The following is a 26,572-nucleotide window of genomic DNA, read 5'->3' as shown; positions in this document are numbered from 1 at the left end:
ATACACACACTTATATATATACTTAAATATATATATATACATATATATATATATATATATATATATATATATGTATTCCGAATATTTCTGTAGGTGGAATAAAATGATTGTTTTGTAGTTTACTTGCCATCAGTTTAATATTTTGACTCTAATACAACGAAATTTCTCATACAAATATGGGCATATTGCTAATTTCATTGCGTTTATGCTCACATAGCGATTAGAGAAATATTTTTTTGGACTCCATTTAAGTCATAACCGATAACTTATTAAACAATGCCATCTGTTGTTTTGCATTTGTCCTCGCAGCTAAACACTAAATATTATATTGCGATATTAGGTCGAAAATATTTTGGGTCACTTAGAAGCCATTAAATATGTATATAATCACATTGAAGCTGAATAGTAACGTTAAAAATATAAAGACATTATAGCAGATTAAACTGTGCACAGAGTGGCGAGTAAATATTTATAAGTTTACGTACCAAAAGGCGGACGAGAACGCGCTATCCCCAAACCGTGGGATGCTTGTAGACAACTGATGAAATCATATGACTTACCTAAAATAGAAACAAAATTGGTATATGTTAAGATATATTGAAACATTACATTTGCATAGTCACATGATAAGAATGATAAAGTGTCTGATGTTATTGCGCTTTGTTTTCAAGTTTACGTTTAATATTTCTAGTTACACTAAACGGCGAGACGAAAAAGACAACTGATTAAGACTTTACATGCATTATGTATGCATATTTGTATGTATATATACATACAGTATGATTTAATATATATATATACATATATATATATAGATATAGATATTTTAATATATAGATATGCATATAGCTATATATATAAATATATATATTCATATATATATACACACATATATTCATAAATATACACACATATATATACACATATATATATTCATATATATATATATTCATATGATGATTGCAACGTCTTGTCAGACGAGTGCCACTGCCTCAGACATTAAAAATCCATGAGCCCAAATGTCTGAGGGAGTACCTATACAAATATGATATTACAGAGTCTTAGCTTTGTACGACAGCTAAGTCTCTCTCTCGGTTCAAAATGTTGAGATCCAGCAACAAGCAAGAGCAAGATAGCTAGCAACAAATAAAACTGCAGACCAGCTTAATGAGGGTACTGGTCTTCCGCTCTATGGTTTTTTAAATCAGAGATGTGCTTCTCCTAGAAAGGTTGCCTTCACCACGGCTTACAGGAGCCCTCTCTACCCCAATACACGTATACACACACACAAATATACACGGTGCAAGTTGGCCATTGCCCCAGAAAAAGAGTTCATTCGCCCTTTGAAAAGTCTTGTTTTTAATCCTTCAGGAAGACTAGCCGCCCTCCTCACCCAACCAAGTCTGGCGAGGCAACCAGTTTAGTCGCCGGTGACCCGACCATGAGGCAGGTAGTACTGGGTTACATGGTACAAGTAGCATATGACATGACCTGACATATAATTCATATACACATATATTCATATACACATATATATTCATACATATATATTCATATACATATTCATATATATATATATATATATATATATATTCATATATATATATTCATATACATACATATATATACACATATATATATATTCATATATATATATTCATATACATACATATATATACAGATATATATACATATATATATCCATTCATATATATACATATATATATACATATATATATCCATTCATATATATACATATATATACACATATATATTCATATATATATATTCATATACACATATATATTCATATACATATTCATATACATACATATATATATTCATATATATGTACATATATATATACATACATATATATTCATATACACATATATATTCATATACATATTCATATACATACATATATATTCATATATATGTACATATATATATACATACATATATATTCATATATATATATATATATATGCATACAAATATATATTCATATATATATTCATATATATACATATATACATACAAATATATATTCATATATATACATATATATATTCATATATATACATATATATATTCATATATATATACATATATATATTCATATTCATACATATATATATATATTCATATATATACATATATATATATATTCATATATATATACATATATATATTCATATATATATACATATATATACATATATATTCATATATATATACATATATATTCATATATATATTTTATATATATATATATATTCATATATATATACATATATATATTCATATATATACATATATATATTCATATATATATATACATATATATATATTCATATATATACATATATATATTCATATATATATATACATATATATATATTCATATATATATATACATATATACACATGTATTCACATATATATACATATATTCACATATATATATATATATACACATATATATACATATATATGCATACATATATATACATAAATATACATGATGATTGAAAACGTCTTGTCAGACGAGTGCCACTCCCTCAGACACTTAATGTCCATGAGCCAAGAAATGACTTTTTTTTTCTTAGTCCTACTTGTGAGTACACACGCTCACGCAGGCATGATACTGAAGACGGTCATTGAGATCAATTATTACATGTTTCTAGCATTTCCAGCCTCCATGCGTCATAACTTTTCCATCCCCACAGGACCATTTTTATAGACAAATGCCTGAGGGAGTATCTATACACAGGTGATGTTACAGAGTCTTAGCTTTGTACGACAGCTAAGTCTCTCTCTCGGTTCAAAATGTTGAGATCCAGCAACACGTAAAAGCAAGATAGTCAGCAACAAGTTAAACTGCAGACCAGCTTAATGCGGATACTGGTCTCCCGCTTTATGGTTTTTTTTAAATCAGAGATTTGCTTCTCCTAGAAAGGTTGCCTTCACCACGGCTTATGGGAGCCCTCTCCACCCCAACACACAAACACCCATGGTGCTAGTTGGTTGTTGACCCCGAAAAAGGGTTCATTCACCCTTTTGAAGGTCTTGTTTTTAATACTTCAGGGAGACTAGCCACCCTCCTCACCAAACAAATCTGGTGGGGGAACCAGTTTAGTCGCCGGTGACTCGACCATGAGGTAGGTAGTACTGGGTTACATGGTACCAGTAGCATATGACATGACCTGACACACATATACACAAATATATACATACATACATATATACATACATATACACATATATATACATACATATATATACATATATATATACATATATACACATATATATATATACATATATACACATATATATATACATATATGCACATATATATATATATTCATATATATACATGCATATATATACACATATACACACACATATATATATACATATATACATATATGCATATATACATACATATATATAAATTCATATATATATACATATATACATATATATGCATATATACATATATATACATATATATACATATATACACATATATACATATATATATATATCCATATATCCATATATATATATATATATATATACATATAAGATAAAAAATATGAAAGAGTTCCCAATTGCAGTAGAAAATCAAGTATATTCACTAGGAACCAACAATTGAAGTTCACTCAGCATCTTTCATGGGTATGGCGACAGATTATACATCAGGATATGAATGGGAAATCAATCCAACTATAGATTTATTAACAAAACTATTAAATCGGACAGAATGATACGGAAGAAAATGGGAAGTGCAACATTAGCAGTATCAGCATTTTTGTAGGAATTTTTGACACCCCTAACACGAAACTGCGAATACAATATAAAAATCTCGTAATTTCTCTGTTAAAAGTGGGTTATTTATTTTCTTTATGGATTATACTTCCAAAATAAACTATTACAGTTGTTTTAAACGTAATAGAAATATTTTTTTTAAAAAACAGTGATGAATTTTCCGAACTCAATATGTTTCAATTTTTAAACTTTAAAAATCTATCAAAATTTTTCTATTGATTCTATTTTTACGATATTTTCAGGGTCAATGTGAAATTTTATGTTCTTTCCAATAAACGGAATATAATATTTTAGACACGTTTTTTTTTAAATTCACGCCCCCCCCCAAGTGTCACCCATTTTGAAATGTCTATTAAAAAGTAAATAATTAATTTATGTCGCACAAATTGAAGAGAAAGGGTCAATAAATAATATATTCAAATTTAAAACAAAAAAAAATCGCTTTTTTAGAAATTTACCTGTAAAGTCCGAAGTTTAAAACCTTATTTTATAAGAACACATTGTTTTTTTTGTCTTTTTTTTGTCTTTTTTTTTAATGAAACCTTGGTCCTTGCTCCTTTAATTGAAAAAAATAATTAGGGCTTGAATTACATTTTTCGAGGAGTTATAAGCTTGAAAAGACAGGGGGTCGAATAATTCACGCCTCTCATTTTGAAATGTCTATTAAAAAGTAAATAATTAATTTATTTTGAATAGTTTTATATATCACAAATTGAAGAGAAAAGGTCAGTAAATAATATATTCAAATTTAAAACAAAAAAAAATCGCTTTTTTAGAAATTTACCTGTAAAGTCCGAAGTTTAAAACCTTTTTTTTTTTTTTAAAAAACACATTGTTTTTTTTTTGGTCCTTGCTCCTTTAATTGAAAAAAAAATTAGGGCTTGAATTACATTTTTCGAGGAGTTATAAGCTTGGAAAGATGGGGTGGAATTATTCACTATTTTCACGAAATTTCTGACACTGCTAGTGCAACATTAGTAGAAACTAATGTTCCAAATGATGATGGGTTAAAGATGAGAGTGAAAACGTAAACGAAATAGCAAAATCTTTGTTTATCATATGATAAAGGAACTGAAATCTCCACAAGATTTCTATCATCCCACTAACATCTAATATATGAGCAACTGCACACATGAAACAAAAAATCACTAACAGCCTGGCAAATATACCCGGTAAATTTAGTGCTAGTGATATCCAAATAGTTGCAGTTAAAGAACGGTGAGAATCTTTTAAAAAATATATCTCTCGGTTGGAATACATGAGTTAGTGTGTGAACGTTTTGCATCCGGCAGGATGCTCCATCCCGAGCTTGAGCAAGCAAAAATTGAGTAGAAAATTGAAAAATAAGAAGGGATACTACTGCCTTTCCATACAATTTTAGTACCGTTGCAAATATTTCTGTTATAACGATCAAGATGTTCCACTAGAACGAAGATTCATATAAATGTATGGACTTGTATTTAGTGTGTTTGTCTTTTGATGTGAAAATAATATTTGGAATTTGCATAATATATGTAATACTGATGAATCATTCGCTTGGATTTCCTTGTGATGAATTACGCACAAGCTTCATGCATGGTCAAGTACGAAAGAGAGTTGACGGTCAGAATTTGACTGATGATCAAGAGAACATGAATAGAATTCAAGAGTTGAATAGTTAGAAAAGAATCAGATGAAAATATGATGAGCATAAATAAAACGCCATATGAGGATTCATCTCGTCAACCATACAATGCAATAACTCATGGACAGACCTGCTGAGAAGATTGTAATATTTTTAATGTTTTAAGATGACAGCTTAATAGAATTCAGTTTCTTATTTTAAATAATGGTACGTCTCTAAATTGACTTTCATTATTATAATCCGTTGTTACGTATTTAATTACTGCAATTCAAACAAACTACTTATCATTTCTCCTGGCTTTATTTATCATTGTAGCGATTGGTAATATTGATTTATTTAAAATTAGAATAATGTTTCGCCTGTCTGTCATGTATAGCTCGTTGTATTCTTCTTCTTCTTCTTTTTCTTCTTCTCCTTCTTCTTCTTCTTCACTAGAAGTTTCAACACAGACCATCATAAAAGATTTCACTCCATAAACAACCTGAGTAGTTTCATAAAATCCAGGTGACAAAAGTCACCCTAGATTTCCATTAATCTCCATTTCTTTCGATAAAGTTTGCAAATTCATTTGCGTTATCGCAACAGTCGTTTTCCATTGAAATCTCGTTGGCAATGACCGCGGGATTTGATAGGCACACGTGACAAAATTATCTGTCCGCTCCGAATTCATCCAGTAGATTGATTGTTTGTTTGTTTTACGGCATATAAAGCCTTTTCAGGTTATTTAATGGTAAATCCAGTGGTTTTGAAGAAATTTCTTTTCAAATCAGTTTCTATTTAACCCATAGTTGGAACCCTAACAGATACTACCACTCCGGGTCAGAATGGACCTGGGAGCAATGACAATAAACGGGTGGATCCACACTCACAAAGCCCTCAAGCTGCGGCCTCACTATCGGATATAGTATAAGATCATTTCCAGGGTCTCTTCCAGTGGAAGTGTGATTATTGTCGTTTCTTCTCGGTGTTTCTATCCTCCTTAACGAATAGTTTGCGTGGGGTCAGTTAGTGGATGGTGGTCTAGAAAAATTATTAAAAACTAAAAATAAAATTCATTGGAAATATTGTGTTTATTTATCTGTGTCTCGCATAGTTATACAAAACAAACAAAAATATGATGAATTCTTAGAAACATTGACAGCTCACAGTTGAATAATTATATATATATATATTATTTATATATGTGCATGTATATATAATATATATAATATATATAATATATATATATATATATATATATATATATATAAATGTAATTCTTGGTTCGTTCAATTTCTACATTACCAATTTAATTGAAATTTTCAGAAAATTTATCTGTAAAGTCAAGGAATGTTTGAATGTTATTAAAATAAATTAAAATCGTTAAGATCGCAAATTATAATAGTATATTAAATAAAATAAAAAATATTTTTTGTAACTGCGAGACTTTCACGTGCACCAGCACCACACGTTCACGACTTTCGAATTACAACATTTAACTATCTAATTAATAGATGGGTACAAAAAAAATCCCTATTTTTTAAATTATATATATATATATATATATATATATATATATATATATATATATATATATATATATATATATATATATTGTACTTTAACCTTACAATTGAATAAAACAAACATATAATAAAACTTTAATTAAACTTGGGAATACGATTTAAAAATAGCGCTGATCGGTAAGTGCACTAGCACCATTTGTTTATCTTATTTTTTTTATTTTTAAAAGCTCTCCTGCCGCAGACTTCCTAAAATAAATTTGTCTCATTCTTAATTTCTTATCTTATTGGCGGGGGGGGGGGTAAATATGAAGAATTACTCCACCCTTGAATTTCCTTTAAAATTACCAATCTCATAAATTTTCGGGGTGGCTGAAAACGAAAATAACGTTTACAATTAAGGCCAACGAGTAGTTTCCAAGATAGGAAGGAATGTTAGTTTAAAAAAGTGAAGGATCACTTTTCCATAATTTAACGTAAAATGATCACCCACTTTGTGGCCACGATTTTTTTTTTGGGGGGGGGAGCTTTCTTTCTACCCTTGGAAAATCCTTTAAAATTACCTGTTTAAATTGGTTGGAGAAAAAATGCCCCCCTCTCATGTGGCCAGAAAGTGGGTGCTTATTTTAAGTTAAATTTACATTGAAAAGTGATCACCGACTTTTCGAAAAAGTAATTTCTTCATATCATGAGAACTTTCTTTTTGCGACGGAAACGATTTGTAGATTCGTTTTTAGTACACTGAAATCTACAATGAAATGTTTCGTTATATACGAACATGAGACGGGCCTTAAAGTAAAATAATACCGGATTTTTGGGGCAGATTTGCCGTTTAGTTGTATAATATCCTCAAACCAGGTAATCACTAAAAGGGACTCTTAAAAGTCGTAACCTGTATCGAGCAAACAGTTTAAAACCACTGATTATATGTCAGCCTACGTCACAGTTACATATATTGAGTGAGTTCCTAACAGTATTTTGTATATTTTTTTAGTTTAAACTTATTTTCCCAAAATTTCCCCAATTTCCGTGTTCGATACAGTTTGCCGCCATTTGTATTTTTCAAATATACCGATAAACACTGCACGTTTTTGAACCGAATAAACGTTATACCTTACATAAAAACACTACAATCTTATCCAGTTAGGTAGAACATTTACTTTTCTTGCATTTGATGACATTTATTTGTTATACATTTATTTTTGACAACTTTTTGTATCTGTGTTTATTAATACAAACCCTTTTCATTTAATGTAACGTTTAGTCGGCTCGAAAAACAGTGTTTATCGGTATATTTGAAAGATGCAAATGTTGGCGGACACTGTTGATTACGTTAAGTTTCAGAAAGTGAGTTAAAACTAAAAAACTATACAAAATACTGTCACAAACCCACCGATTATGCCAGCCTATGTCATCGTAACATATATCTGGTGGGTTTTTGGCACTGTATTGTATAGTTTTTAGTTTTCAACTTACGTTCCCAAACTTAATGTATTCAACAGAGTCTGTAACGATTCCTGTTTTTCCGGCCGATTAAACATTTTACATTACATAAAAACACTAAACAATTATCCAGTTAGGTAGAAACGTAACTTACCTTACCTTTGTTTTAATTTATTTGTTATTCGACCACTTTTTCGAATCTGTGTATAGCAACCCCCCCCATCACTCAAATATTAATTATTAATTCACATTTTTGTATACAGAAAAAAAAAAAAACACATTTAGCGTTTCAACATTTTTGCTACATTCAGCTTTATCCACTGATTGTTGGTCGAGCCCAAGCCATGATTGATTGTAATCCCGAGAATCAGGATCCAATTCAGCAAGAGTACCATTTTTTCATTTTCGCCTTTTTTTTTTTTTACTTTCTGGAGTGGATTGCTATACTAAGAATAAAGGAAACATGCATTCTCTCTTTTTATTAACATTTTCCATTACATCATATTGAGCCACAGCAACGCGTGGCAAGGTGCAGCTAGTATAATATATATATATATATATATATATATATATATATATATATATATATATAAGCAAGAATGTTATATACGTTAATTTATTTTAAATTTTTCCATGATTAAATTAATGTATTTTTTTCATAAATGATCCTTTAAGAAGGAAAAACTTGATAAATGTCTAAAATGTATCAGTATTTACAGTTTATACGTGAGTTAGCTTCAGGTTGAAAAAAAAGTCGTCCTAAATACACACCCAATATATATAGTAGGAGGTATATTTGGTTTTAAAAAAACAGGGGAATCGGCTCAATACGCTATTAGAGCAAAATATATTTTTATTATTTGAAACTCGGTGTTTTTTTTTACTCAAACCATTACAAGTTGTTTCAATAGACAGCACAAAAAATTATCCTGCAGATCTCCTCAGACGATCAAAGCAAAATGAAAAATATCCTCTTGCAGGAAAATTTTATTGTCCTCTCTATTGAAACAACTTCTAAAGATGTAAGTAAATTCCCCGAGGTTGAAATAATAAATGTGTCTGTGCTAGTCAACTTTATATTGGTAAGCACAAAAGTAATTAATTACTTCTACAATCGCATGTATATATCTAATAGGTATATAGGCATTCAATAGTGTATAGTTATGAGTATTTGCATACGTTAACATAGCATGATAATTAAATAATACTGTTGTAAACGTATGGTTGAATAGTTGCATGCACTAGACGCTTATGTAGCTGTCAATAAACTAATTTTGGTGGAAGAAAACCTAAGATAATAGCGTGACTAGGAAGGTCTCTTTTTCGCAGCATAAGATTATTTTTTTGCGTTACGAAGGAGCCTGCGAAAATGTAAGTTACACATAAGAGATGGTCATGTGTGAAAATTGTTCATATATTTACACGTATACCTGTGGACCAATAAGCGCATATGTCATAACTTTTCCCTCAAGATCGAGGAACCAACGATAGAGTGGATAGTTAGTCAATTTATCGGTTAGAACACTTTAACAGGTGTTGTCGGCAAAGATATCTAACAATGTTTTATAAAAAATATTAACCTTCACTTCTACAGTGTTTTATTTGTTCCTTTACAGAACTTTTTATTACAAAGTAACAGGCGATAATAATTAACAAGACTGCTTGTAACAGGTGCGTATATATATATATATATATATATATATATATATATATATATATATATATATATATATATATATATCTTTCCCATCGACGAAATGTGCATCCCGCTGCCTGTTTTACAAGTATTTTTATGGTGGATGCTCCGACGAACTAAAAGCCCTTGCACCTCCTGGACGTAAACAACACCGACAAACCCGAGAGCAACAAAGTCCCAACCTTACACAGTAGAGATCCTTTGATGTAAGAAAACTTTCTACTCTAACAGTTTTTCCCCCCTAGAACTGCTAGACTTTGGAATACCTTTCCAGGTTCCTTCTTCGCCAACTGTCCTGACATGCAGAAGTTCAAGTGTAATATGAAAAGGCATCTTGCTGCTCAACTCCCTACATAGTCTTCCTGCAACTTATGTCCCTGATAGTGGCTTTCTAGATCAAAATCCTGCCGTACCTTATTTAGGCTGATAATTAAAGAGGGTATGTCCGGCTTGGGCCGGTCGTGAAATACGCTTAAATATGATATTTTGTGTCAATTTTCGTATATATTATTATAGATTCATGATTTGAAAAGTAAAAAAAAACTATTTAGATTCTATCCGCTAGAATAAAAACTGAAAACAAAACTGTAGAATTCAAAGCTGGTAACGTTACCACTGTATTAGCGTGATACGCATATAAACTGATTACACATTAAAATAAATGTACAAAAATGTATATCGATTTTTTCAATTTTTACCCATTTTTACCCCTAAAAAAACTAAGCCACATGACTGAACGGCCCATAAAAATCCAATCATTTAGAGCCCCTAGAGCTGCTCTGCGACTTTTCATTTCGAAAATGATAGAGATTGAAAATATGAAGAAAGGCAGACATATAGCCTTTTATATATCAGATATATCATTTGTAGATACTGGTAAGCTGTATCAACACTTTTTCAGTGTAGTATGATTTGCAACTTCCTGAATCAGGATTGTAACTCCAAATCTATGCGACAGTCTACGCCTTTAGCCGTTATGCTATTTGGCTGCTGCTTAGATGGGTATGCGAAATTACGATGATCATTGTCAAACCGCCTTAGCTCAATTTGTTTACAACCCTTTTCCCCGAATGGCTTTTGGGCCTTGATAAGTGGTGAGCTCCATGTAATCAAAAAAGAAAAAAAAAGAAAAAAATTAAAGACCATAGTATTATACGCTTGTTGCTGATTGTTATTTTACTCCCCAATATGTTCAACCAAAGGTTAGGTAATTAATATAAAGGCACACGCGCACACTATATATATATATATATATATATATATATATATATATATATATATATATATATATATATAGTGTAAAATTTTGATGAAAATTCAAAGACTCACGTTGTCTTTTTATAACCTTTGTTTATTTCCTTGATTTTTTCCATTACAGCTGTTTCATTGATGAGTTGGCAATTTTACGATTTATGTTTCCATAAAAATCTCCTGTCCCCACCAACTTCTTCAGACAAAACACCAAAAGATGGAGAAAGTGAGGAAGCAGGGCTTTGGAAATCCTTTTACCCGAATACGATGTCCACCATGTTAAAAAATATACCTTTTGTTGTATCTAATGGATAAACATCGGAAGAAGTTGGTGGGGACTGGATATTTTTATGGAAACATAAATCGTAAAATTGCCAACTCATCAATGTAACAGCTGTAATGGAAAAAATCCAGGAAATAAACGAAGGTTATAAAAAGAAAACGTGAGTCTTTGAATTTTCAACAAAATTTTGCACTATATATGCTCTGCCCCTAATAAATAGACACATTGAGCTTAATTAACAGTGACTGGTTTTAAAATAACAATCTAGACCCGTTAAATAAAAAACGGTATACATTGAAAGTGACGACATTTCAAAAACAATCTTTAATATATATATACACCCCACACACACACACACATATATATATATATACATATATATATATGTGTGTGTGTGTGTATATATACATATATATATATATATATACATGTACTAACGCAAATATATGCATTCAGGTATATGAATAGTATGAAAAATACACATAAACATATATACACACTGAAACATATATGTAGATGTATATATACACCCACCCACCTCTGTGTGTCTGTGTATTTGCATTTATTATATACGCCGACAGAGAAAATTAAAAGAGAGTAAGAGACACATATAAGAAGTAAATGAAGTCTTGCGTCTTGTCGCAAGCAAGGCTCGCCTGAAAACCCAGACTACTATTAACATTGGAAAGGATGTAGTAACCCCAGGCTACACACACACACACACACACACACACACACACACACACACACACATATATATATATATATATATATATATATAAACAGTAGTAGGATGTAGTGCAGAACAGTGAAACGCGTGCGGCGAATGTGGACGTAATGCGGATGTTGAAACATGTAGTCGTATGTAATAATGTTACCGCCTTTCTGGATATGGTCTCATAACCTTTCACCGTGAATGCATATAGTTATAGTTGAAAAATCATGCAAACAAGTTTTGGCATATAACCTTCGAGCAGAAATCAATATTCGCAATTGTACGCTTGCAACATTGCCCTGAGCCTCGCCACTTACCGACGAGCAAACACTCACTCCAAGCACTTCACTTTATTAGACATGTCTGGCCGCTGGCATATATGAAAGTAGTGCTTTTCTCATTAACCCATCCTCAATGTTTTCTTGTAACACATAGCTATAAGATAATAAAATATGGGAGCTTCGAAGCTGAGTATCTTTTAGGGAAAGAAACTACATGGCTAGATAATTGCGTTTACTGTAAATGTTAAATAAAACCCTGGTGGCAGAGATACGAGATCACTGGTTGAGATAAACCACGAGTAAAATGGCGAACATATCTCATTTAGTTACACATAAGAAGCAGTTTGTGGTCTTCAGTTATCTTCCAGGCATGGAAATAAAATTCCAACATTGTTTCTCTTTACAGTCCCAATTCTAAAATTAAGGTTGACTTGTAGAACCATTAACCTGTACACCTTCTACGAAAACATGAAACTATAAGGCACTGTTTAAAGAATATCTAAATTAAGTATTAATAGTAATACATGGGTTCTCTCAGTGAATACAATCTCCGTAATATATATATATATATATATATATATATATATATATATATATACATTATAACAGGTCGAGTTTATATACGTATATATACATTATATAAATATATATATATATATATATATGTATTATCAAGACATCAACACTTATCAAGCCACAGAGGCCACTCGAAGATAAGGTTTAAAGAGTATACAGTAGTCAATTGCAAAATATAATATAGTTAGTCATAAAAATTCGGTCAATTTTTTAAATTTAATTGGAATGGCTCATCAAGAACTTATTTACGTATTACTTGAACCATATTGCAGACGGTTGAAAAGCAAGCTAATGGAAGAGTGTTCCACAGGCGTGTAGTTCTAAGAAGAAGATTTGTTTATTTAATATAGGTTTAGGTTAAGGCAAAGGTAAATAGTGGAGAAAATTATAGATGTTTTTTTTAAGCTAAACAAGTGTTTTTCGTAAACGTTTGGGGATGAGGGAACCATAGAGTGGAGTTCAGACGAGCACTTGTCATTAAAATAACGATAAAGCAGGGACAGACTCGCAACATCACTTCTGTGATATATATATATATATATATATTTATATTATATATATTGTACATATATTATATATTATATATTTAATATATATTGTATATATTATATATTACATATATTATATATATTATATATATAATTTATATATTATATATATTATATACAATTTATATATTATACATATTATATATATTTTATATATTATACATATTATATATATAATATATATATATATATTATATATATATTTATATTTATTATATATATGATTTACATATATAATATATATATATTATACATATTATTTATATATATTATTTATATATATATATATTATTTAAATATATATTTTTATATATATTATTTATATATATTATTCATATATATATATTATCTATATATATATTATTTATATATATATATTATTTATATATATATAATTTATATATATATATTATTTATATATATACATATATATTTTTTATATATATATATTATTTATATATATATATATATATATTATTTGACACTAATCAGTAGTAAATAGGTGACAATTTTCGATTTCAGGTGATGTATTTGCTCTCCGTTTCTCTACATATTGTTTCACGTCGTCCTGGATTTCTCTTTGCCACTGGGCTCCAGCAGTGCCGATTCAATAGAGGAGTGGCTAGGAGTTGTTCAACATTTGCATCACAATTACATGTGCAGCAGCTACCCCTACGTGGTATCGTTTGTCCTTCACGACTGAACGGAGGCATAGAATTTATAATACACACACACATATATATATATATATATATATATATATATATATATATATTACTCCGCATACAGTACTGTTTCGCTGTTTCACAGTTATTTAGTACGGCTTCCAGCCAGTATTTTAACCCGACCGCCTTTACGACAGTCAAGGCTCCTAACAACTACGCTGTCGGCGTATATATCACACACTCGTACCAAAAAAGCCCCTCGGTGTTTGACAGACTATGGATAACCACGGAGGGATTCTAGCGCGTGAAATGTTTGTCGCAGGAGGTTGGTAATCTCAAACCACGCCTCTCCTGATTTGGCATTGTTAAATACCAATAGCAAGTGAAGTATATGTACCGGAGGACCGGAAACAGAATCCGAGATAAGCGGAGTGCACATACAGCGCCTTGAATGTTACTACAATATACTAACCAAGCTAAACGTTGCTTTACTTCTGACGTAATGGTATAACCTAACATTCTTTCATAGATGAAATGACTTATGAATATATTGACTTTCTCACGTGACCGAGACAGAAAAAAAGGACAGGAAGAGAATAAGAAAATATTTCGAGTAACTCTTATGTGACATGTATTCCCTTGTAGATAAACCCCTTTGACTTTCACCCCGTGTTTCTTACTGTATTCTTATTTAAAGTAAGGATATAAAAAATGGTGGCAGGAATCGAATTCACAAAGAGAAAACTTTAAGCCAAAAATATATTGGACAACGAATGGAAGAAAAACTGCACGGAAAAATTCAACTACTGAAAAAAGAGCTGAGACACACACACAAAATAAGTTATTTTTTTATTCACATTTTTAATGAAAAAAAAAGAGAAATTGACATTTCACGAAGCATTGAAAAGAACAATTTTCTCGGAAAAAAAAAGTTGTTTATTTCAAATTTATTTTTATTGCATAAGGAAATGAAAGTTGTGTCTTTTAAATGTGTGTTGTTTCATAAAACAAAAAAAAACTATGGTAGTAAGTAACGCACGTATGTATTTTGCTGCTGTGTGTTCGGTGTCAATTTTCACAAACTTTGTCTACGTAAAAATATTTGGGGGGGTAAAAATCTATTCAGTGAATTTATTAAATGCTTTTTGCAGGTACTGTTAACCTTTTGTTTTGTTACTGTGTTAAAAAAAGAAAAAAAATCTTCAACATGGAACAATTCGCCGAGTTTGCAACAAAGCCAGGTGGAATTTTTACAAATAGAACAGTTAAACAAAATGATGTATTAAAACAATATTAATGATACAAGAATAAAAAAATGATTGCCGGTCAACTCCGGAAGGAATTGCAAATTCGCTGAGAGAAGTTTTATTTGAACCAACTAATGGCTTAAGGTTTCCAGCATATTATCGTAGATACGAAAATGTTTTTCAAACGATGTCTGACCTGGTCGGACAAAGAAAAAAAATATTTTACTCTTGCAAAAATTGGGTTTCCATGAAAATACTAAATATACCAATTTAATACTCCCACGGAAACCCGAAGATATTTCTTTTAAAGAGACTATAGAAATTGTATTGAACATTTTCGGGGAGCGGCATAGCTTATTTTACACTCGCTATAGGTGTTTAAATATTTTGAAACAAGATGATGAAGACTTATCGCTTATGCTGGGAGAGTAAATGGCCAATGCGAGTTATTTAAGTTGAGAGACCTAAAAGAGGACATGTTTGAATGATTGATATTCGTGCAAGGGCAAACATTCTCGAAGAATGAATAGATTCGTTCTAGGATATTATCCACTTTGAACCAAGACATAGAAATAACCTTACAGAAAGTTACTGAGAAATTTAAAGCAGGATAATACTAGTATCGAAGAGAAATATGTTGACAAAATACAAAGGGTAAAGAAAGGGGACCACTATGTAAACAAATACTGTAAGACGTGTGGAGGAAAGAATCACTTAACAAAAGAGTGCTACTTCAAAAGCAATATATGCTATAAGTGCGGGCGTAAAGGACACAAGTCAACAGTATGCAAAGAGGAGAAATACTGTAAGCTTGAAATAAAGACCATTGATTCTTAAAACGAATCCTTGTATGGTAAAAAAGGAAATATATTGAAGTAAGAATTAATGGTCGGAAAGTAAACTGTTGATCGGATACTGGAAGTAACATATACTTAATGGATGAAACAACATGGAAGAAAATTGGTTCTCCAAAGCTGCAAAATGCAAAGAAAATTGCCAGAGGAATGTCTGAAAATAGATTAAAATTGAAGGGAGAATTTCATACTAATGTGACCCTGAATGAAAATATGGTAAAAAACTAAATGTATATGATGCCCGTAAACATTATAATCTATTCGGTATAGATTTGGTGATACTTTTCAATTCATAGGAGAAACCAATAAACTCATTTTGAAAAAGACAAAATTTGACACGATCTGAAAGTCTCAAACTGCCAGCAAGATTTGATGGGGATTTGAAGGATTTTAAAAATGTACTGAAACGGAAGTGAAATTTGAACTGAAAGATGAAGCAAAACCGGCATTTAAACCCAAAAGGATGGCTCCGTATTTGGCATTATAAACAATCGATAAAGAATTAACTAGACTCGAGGAAATCGTAGTAATAAAAAAGTGAACTACTTTGAATGGGCATCACCCACAGTTTATGTGAAAATGAAAAATAAAAAAAATCTGCGTATGTGGGGATTTTTCAACGGGACTGAATGATTGCTTAAAGGATTATAACTATCCACTCCTCACCCGTGAGGAAACATTTTCTAAGTAAAAGGAGAAAAAATTTTCACAAAAATGGACTTATCAGAAGCATATTTTCAGGACAAAGTTCACGAAGATTGTGCTAAATACCCGACAATGGATACTCATAAAGGATTATTTTTTCTAAAACGATTGCTGTTTGGGTTGAAAGTAGCACCTAATTTATTCCAACAAATTTTGGATGCCATGCTAGCAGGCTTGGATTTTGCAATGACTTATTTAGATGACATTTTGAATAGAAGCAAAAATGTTGAAGAACATAAAAACCAGATTCGTAAGAAAATCGACAAAATAGAAGACTACGGATTTCAATTGGCTCTCGAAAAATGTAATTTTGTTAAGGACAATATTGAATATTTGGGACAAATAATTGATTGGGAAGGTAGAAGACCTAGCCCAAATTGGAAGAAACGATTAGAGACATGTCTTGACCAGACAATGTCGTGAAGTTACAGTCATTCTTGGGCCTAGCTTGTATCCCGAATATGCACGATTTAAGAGCACCATTAAATGAATTATTGAAGAAGAATAAAACCTGGCTCTGGACAAAAGAATGTGAGGAAGCATTCCAAAAAATTAAAAAGTGTTTCTTATTTGATCTAGCGTTAGCAGATTACAATCCGAAAAAGATGGAAGCGAATACGCTTTAAGACGGTGCTTCTCCACATAATGTAAGATGGATCTACTAAACCAATTTCTCACGCCTCCAGGAGTTTATTACCCGCTGAAAGAAAGTACAGTCAGAATAAAAAAGAGGGTCTGGCGATTGTGCATGCTATGAAAAAGTTTCATAAATTCATTCATGAAAACGGATTATAAACCATTACTATCGATTTTTGGTTAAAAAAGGGATTCATACTCATACGGCCAATAGATTACAGAGATGGGGTATTTTTTGCTCAATTACGATTTCAAAATTGAATACCCACCATCTAGTACATTTGCACATGCAGATAGTTTGTCGAGATAAATCCCCAGTAAAACTGAATTTGGAGAAAAAGTTATAGCAGCACTAAAAGAAGAAAATGAAAAACATATATATTAATAAATCCTGTTAGGGAACATCTTGTTACACTTGAGGAAATAGCAACAGCAGCGAAAACAGATAAATATATTAAGATGCAAAAACAAGTGGATAAGACGAAAAGAATAGAAAAGGGTTAAAAGTATTTCCATTTTCTATGTGTGATGAAACTCGGATGTATGCAGACAGAGTGGTAATACCACAAGTATTACAAAAGAAACCCCTAAAAGAATTTTACATGGGGCATTCTGGACTCTCCAGAATTAAGGCACTAATCAGAAGATTCACATACTGGCCTGGAATGGATCAGGACATTGAGAAAATGGTGAAATTATGTAAAGGTTGCCAACTAGCCGCGAGATCTCCCACCATACGGACGGAACCTTGGCCTAAAACAGATGTACCCATGACACACATCCATATCGATTACTCAGGACCTCTGAAGGGATAGCATTACCTATTAATCGTAGATAGTGTGTCAAAATGGCCAGAAATTTTAAATAAAACACTCTACAGCGGCAAACATAATAAAAGCACTGGACGAGGTATTTAGTCGGATCAGCGTTCCGAAAATAATTCTTAGTGATAATGGCACTATTTTCACTGGTCAGGAATTAAAGCACTACTGTGAGACACTGGCCATTGAACACATTACAACACGAACTTTTAACCCGCGATCACACAGACAAGCGGAAAGATTTGTCGATACTTTTAAACGAGCTTTAAGAAAGAATAATAGTGTTGACACGAAATAAAAGAGCATTCAAAATTTCTTAGCAATATATAGGATAACACAAAATCCAAATCCAAATGCTAAATTATGCCTAGCTAAAATTATGTTTTAGGAAGATACGTTCGGTGTTCGACCGGTTAGTCCCAAGAGAAAAAAGAAAAAAAAAGTATCAAGGAAAATCATTGTTGAGATACCCACTAATAAACATAGGTGGGTGAGTGAGATATATAAAGGTATCAATCACCAATACCGGGAGATTTTTGCAACGACCGCCAAAAGGCAAGACGCCTATGTTGCCTCCAGTAAGACATGCCACACGCCACCTGCTAGAATATCTCCAACTAAAGTACATCTGAAGAAATGTAAATGTTTATATACATTTTCTGCCTAATATATTATTGTTATACTTTTACTTTCGTGTTCTTGTTAATTATTTGTGCAGACACAACAATAATGTAAGGTACAAGACTTACAATGAAGGGGATAAAGTTTTATTTCAAAATTATCGGATAAAGAAGAGTTCTTGGGAAGAAGGCCTAATTCGTAGACATTTTTGCTGACGACACTACCATCTATTGTAGCACATCTAAAACAGTAAACGACCAAGTTCTCTCCGATTCTCTCTCCTCTGATCTTGATCACGTTGTACAATGGAGAAAGGAGTGGCTGGTTACTTTTAATGCATCTAAAACCAAGCTTCTATCTTTACATCATCAACGTTCTGATTCCCATCTGGCATCAATTAAAATGAATGGCTCTCGTCTTGGGGAGGCCTCAATTTTTGATAGGCTTCTGGGCTTGACCTTTACTCCTTATCTTAAATGGAATACGTACATCAAATCTGTTGCCAAGGCCGCTGGAAAAATGGTCGGATCCTTCTATCAATCCAGTAGATATCTCACTGCTGATGCAATTCTCTATTTATATAAAAGCCAGATACGTCCAAGGATGGAATATTGTTGCCACATATGGGCAGGAGCTGCTAGAAAAGACTTGTCCTGCCTTGATAGGGTTCAAAATAAACTTCGTGGCCTGGTGGGAGATGTCCTTTTCTCTTCGCTGCAACCTCTGTCTCACAGAAGAGATGTTGCGAGTTTGTCTCTGCTTTATCATTATTTTCATGGAAAGTGATCGACTGAGCTTCAATCTCGCCAAACTTTCACAAGAAACACTAGACTTGCTGAAAACATTATCAATAATTTTCCCCACTCTTTATCTGTGCCTAAACCTAAGCATAGATTCCATGATCAAAGCTTCTTTCTTAGAACTGCACGCCTGTGGAATTGTCTTCCGTTTTCCTGCTTTCTAGCTTTCTATAATATTGTTGTCTTTAAGTCCAACGTGAACAAGTTTCTGATGAGCCGTTCAACTTAAGTTAACAAATTTACTGAACTTCCGTTACTATTGATTACTATATTGTCCTTTTGACTACTCTACACTCTTTAACCCTTATCCTTGAGTGGCCGATCGGCCTTGATAAGTGGTGACGCCTATGTAAAAAAAATTAAATAAAAAATTGGGAGAATGGTTTACATTAAAAAAGCGCAGACTTTTTTCTACAAAAAACATTTTAACCAACTGAGCCATAAAAACAGTCAGAAACCAAAAGTTACCAATGGAAGTGCAATGTGACACTTTCCATATACAACCTCCAAGCAAGGAAGTACCAGTAACTCAGAAATCCAGTCACTCTCCAAAAGTAAAAAAATCGGCAAACACAAATGGTGTGTGAAAGGAAAAGGACCGGATTTTTGGGACAACGTCTAAAAAGTTAAAAATGGAAGTAGCAAAAAAGTTTAAAATGGTGGAAGCAAAAAATGGTAGAAGCAAAATTCTATGGAAGAATTTAGCTTGGGAGGAAAGAGGATGAAATGGAATAACCTAACATCCCATCATAGATGAAATGAACTATGGATCTATTGGCCCTCTCACGAGACGGAGGCAGAAGGAAGAAATACAGGAAGAGAATAAGTAAATATGTCGATAAACACTTATTTCACATGTATTCCACTGTAAATAAATCCCTTTGTCTTTCATCATAACCCTGTGTTTCTGGCGGTATTCTGATTTAAAGTAAGGATATAACCACTTATGCCGTCGACATATTTGCACATATTGCACACATAGATGTATACACAATTTAGATATACATATATATAAGGACATGTACGAATACAAAAACATATACACACATAAATATACATATTCATGAGTATATATATATATATATATATATATATATATATATATATATACACTCCCACATATACTTCATATACTTAAACACATCCAAACGTACATATACAAGCACCCACATATATTCATATATATTCACTATATATGTATATATATATATATATATATAGCATACACACACTATATATATACACATATATATATATATATGTGTGTGTGTGTGTGTGTGTGTGTGCAAATGCAAACATATCGCTACATATGGACTCACACATATATGCACAGACATGTAGAACACAGACATACGTACATGAACGTATATACATCCCCAAATACACACAAGCACACACTCATCCAGAGCCTATTTTTGGCACTTTTTCAACAGCCATAAAATATTCAACCATAGTCATTCGTTTTCCTAGCTTTGCATATAAATTACTAAATGTCTGATATTTGCCCAAAACCTCTGACCTTCATGGAGGGGAGCCTAAAACCTGCTGCTATGGTTTCAAATGATCTGAAATAACAGTAAGGGGAAGATTGATTCCAAATATGTATCATATGTTATATCTCCCCTCTTTGGTGTTCGTACACAAAGTAAATTTCAGAGTGCATGAAAACTAATCGATACTGGAGATATTCATAATCGTACCTATTTCCAAAAGAGGGGAGGTATAATATATAAGAAATATTTGGAATCAAGTCTCCTCGTAATTTTAATATCAGATCATTTGAAGCCATAGCAGCAAGTTTTTGTCTCCCCTTTATCAAAGCCAGAGGTTTTAAAGAAATAATTTTTTTTTTTTATTATAATAAGTAAATGCCTACAGACACTAGTGCTTCATCCTATCGGGAATCTTCAGTGCAGAGTGTCACGATTAAAACTAGTCGACTGACTTGAACCCGGAAACACGACCCCTCTCTGGCTCGATTAACAAAGACCGTATCCAATCGGCTACCATTAACCGCGAGAAGTAACGTTGAATTTAAACATTTATTTTTAAATGTTCTTTACGTCAGTCACAGTGATCTAATCGTTATACGATGATCTATGCTTGAGAGCTAAATAGACCGACATAATTCAACTTAAAGTACCCAACGAAAAGAAACGAGTTTCTTAAAGTGGCTAACATAATTATTTATTTATTTATATTTTATAATAATTAAATACCTCCGGACATTATTGTTTCACATCCTTTCGGAAATCTTCAGTGAAGGTTCTCTCGATTAATACCAGTCGAAAGACTCGAACCCGGCAACACGTGCAATTTCTGGCTCGATTAGCAAAGACCGTATCCAATCGGCTACAATTAACCGCGAGAAATAACGTTGAATTTAAACATTTTATTTTCAAATGTTAGCAGGTATGATATACTTTCCCTAGATACTCGTGTGTGCGTGTGCGTGTGCGTGTGTGCATATGTGTAATTGACAAATATAGTGAGGGATAGAGGGTGTTTATATTTTGTTAGTCTGTGTAGCTAACAACGTAAAAAATGCTAATAAAAATAATTCGGACTTCAACATGTTGAAAGATAGGTAAAAGTTCGATTACTGACGTATGCATTGGCTTGACTAAACGTCGGCCAGACAGGAAGCAGGTGAGATCAAAGATAATTTAAAGCAAAGGAGAAAGTTGAGGGAAAGGCACGGGAAACTATCAAGCCACGTCCGCGGATCCCCGACGAATACCTAAATCTTTTGAAGATACACAAAATCAGTCGTCTAAAAATAAATTCAATCAAACAGTCTTACGTTCCCTGAAACTCCGCAGTCTCTGTTTTGCCATTTTTTGCCATTGCTTTTTGACTATCGATCAGACATTGGCGACCTACGATTTTATCTCTAGTTAAACAGACACATTACTTTTAGTTTCTGTTTCTCATTCAAACTAACAAAATAGACACTAATAAAATCACATACAAACTTATCCTGTGATATTTGAAAAGTTGGACCTAAACAACACCTACACTGATATTTCTTACTTAGATTTCGACGGTTTATTTTTTAAATTTTGCTATATCTTATAGTCTATAAAAAATACATATTTTAATATAATTTATCTCTTCTCTATATAAATAAAATGAACTCATTTTTTCATGTCTGATTTTGACATAAATAGGATTAAAAATCAAGATATTTCATGCAAATATAATATGAATAAACGGCAGAACAATATCTGAGGTGTGTTATAGGCTTATTATTTCTCAAATTCCTCGATAATCTTAGATTTCTATACTTTTTCTGCTGAGAAGTCACGGCCAAAATCGGTTAAGATCAATGGAAGTGGTAAAATATTTTCTCTCTAATAAATTCCTCCTCCCCCTGCCACCACTTAACACCGTTTGGGATCGTTCACAAGGAACAGTTGAGAAGAGAACACCGATTTGGCTTCGTAGTTCTTTCATGTGAAGTTATTTAAAATCACTAAACTAAGCTGCAGTGCTCTGGGGCGTAGTGGTTAGCGTGATGGACAATTCACATTATATTTTCACGTTCGCGCCGACCTACCGTAGTCGTTTTTATTTTTTTATTTTTTCCTAAACTACTGGAATGGACTTTTCTTGGTGGCCGAACTGTTAACGTTACAGATGGTTTTTTTTTGTTTTTTTCACACTTTATTTTCCTACTTTTACTCATGACTCCGGGTTTGATCCTTCCTACTTACCTACCATAACATTTTTTAAAACTCCCGGAAACAAACACTCGGGCAACGCCGGGTACCCCCGCTAGTTTTAACAATAATGTTCCCGGATCGAATAGCTGTTAAAATGTAAAACATTTGTAGTTACCACTAAAAATTTAAAAAAATCCGCAAAGGTAATAACTCATATTACAAAAGAACCGTCTTTGTAATTACCAAGCTGTTTTTTCTATATTTTCGACAAGGTCGACTAGGCACACTTACGACTAAATTGAAACACTTAATTGTATTATTAGCGCTTTCCATCTCTTAGATAAACTGTCAATACCTTAGATTTCTAACAACGAAATACTTTGATTCCTGACGACGACAACTACGCATTTATAAAGATTTTATACATACTAAAAATAACGGGAATTGCCAAATTATTGACGAGTGACATCGCCTGAGACAAAACTAGTGATCGAACGATTCGAATATTTTTATCGATTTTTATACAATTAAAACTTCCGTTTTAAATTCCTTAATGCGGTACAATTACCGATTCTGATCCTTTTTAAATATGCACATATTTAGTTGAAGAGCTGTCGTTTTATTTTTAGATGACGATATAAACTCATTTCATACGTGCTTACATTTTCGCAAACGTATGAGTACACTTGTGTCGGGGCGGCTGTCTATAAATTTAATATCTACTAACAATTTAAGATCAATTTATCATTTACTAGCAGAGAGACCCGACGTTTCCCGGTATTGAATGATGATTAACGAATATTTCGCACTCCTATATTTTATTGCATCGGAACCTGTGATATTTTAATACATTTTACCTCCAAGACGATTGCGTTTGTCTTACCTGCATGCAAAAAAAAAAAAAAAGTTCCCCCCTTCTTCAAACTAAACCTTACCTGTAACTAAGAAATCCTAATGGAAATCTATCTGTAAATAAATAACCCCTCTTCTCTTGAAGGCTAACAATCCAACCTATCCGCCACTAAACTCCCACATGCCCCGCATCTGTAGTGGAATCGCTAGCTCGGACACAACTCGTAGCTCAATTCTTAATACCTACTCATACTGTAACATTATCCTAGACCTAAGCTAACATAAATAAAATAATAAAAAAAGGGTAAGACTAAAATCACATTATCTCCTCCCTAACAAGCCCCCTTACAATCATAGACGCTTACACTGCATGAACTTCACCCACCCCCTTTATCCATTAACAAGTAAATAGCATGTCCCTAAATCAATTTGAGGAGTGTAACTAATCAGTAGAGATATAATCCCCCACAAACTAACCCAGTAACACTAACCACGCGGGGTCGCAGAAATACCTGGATTAGAACCTAGGCGCGGAGAAAACCCTCTCGGGGCTGACGGACCCAGTAGGTCTTCCCAGATCATCCGTCTAGGAGAAGGAAAGCTCTGAAACTAAACCAAAGGAGAGAGAGGCCTCTTCAGTCTTGGATGACAACCTTCCTAGAGCTGGTGACTCAAAAAAATTCACCGGTTTGCAAACCTAAATTGCTTAAGGAGTAGATAGGCTCTGTCTATCGCCCGGCTTCCATATTCCTTCTTTGCCTATTAGGCAAGCGCAGAGACACTATCTCAGTGATTCGACAGAAACACCCAGCGGTAGATCTTGTTTCCTGGCTAGGGCAATGAACGCCGTTCTTCCCCATTCCCAGCACGCCCCACCCCTAAAACTGAACATTTGGGAGTGCTGGAGTATAAGATATGACTGAGCGATTAGATTGGGTTGACCTTCCTCTAAAGGGTTGAGGGTACCGTATTGACAGTTCCTGGCTGCTGTTCCCGACTGGTAGTACAGGAGCCCTAACTCTTTGGTAGCGCTTAGAGCAGCTGCTCCATCAACAGTTGAATAATATCGGGTTGTTTGTAGTGCCATGACGCGCATGGAAAGGGACCCTGCACTCATCCCCGGTGGGCTTTCCTGAGGCCACAATCCTAATTGGAGAAAGGTCAGCTGATGGTCTACTTATGATGCATGTCTGAAGCTCCGCATAACCTCTTGTTTAGCTCCCCCTTACCGAAAATCTTAAAAAAAATATGACGACAGTACAATCCAAAAATAACTTAAACCAGGATTAGGGACAAACAAATCCAACTTGCCTCCTCCCTTGAGGCTCTCATTCACAAATATCCGTGGGCTTAGAACTAACTTAGCTGATGTTGAAGCATTTCTCTTAACAAATACCCCGGATATCTTAGCACTAAGTGAGACTAGCCTACACTCCTCCATTCCCTCTAACCACTTTAACATGCCTGGATATCTCCCACTCTGCCGTAAGGACTCTGACAGACATATGCACGGACTTGGAGTTTACATTCGTAATACCCTTCCCTTGACTTGAGAAACAAACCTAGAAACAGATGATCAAGCCTTTATGTGCTTTAGACTAAACATGCAACACAATATTAGCTACTATTATTTTCTCTACCGCTCTCCCTCGACTCAGGACTGCTCCATAATAAACAAAGTATCTGACAGCATAGACACGGCACTGACCTTCGACACTAGCGCACAAATACATGTGTTTGGTGACTTTAATGTCCACCACAAAAACTGGCTAGGATTCTCTACTCACACAGATGCAGCGGGCAGCACAACTCATAGCTTCGCTATATCTCACTCCCTATCACAAATTGTTACGTTTCCAACCCGATTCCCTGACCAAGACGAACAACACGCATCACTTCTAGATCTGTTTTTGACCACAGTTCCCGATGACTGCATAACGAAGGCCCACA

Source organism: Euprymna scolopes, chromosome 10, assembly GCF_053919585.1.
Source record: "Euprymna scolopes isolate OS-2025 chromosome 10, ASM5391958v1, whole genome shotgun sequence".
Lineage (NCBI taxonomy): Eukaryota > Metazoa > Mollusca > Cephalopoda > Sepiida > Sepiolidae > Euprymna > Euprymna scolopes.
Note: the sequence above shows the minus strand (reverse complement) of the source record.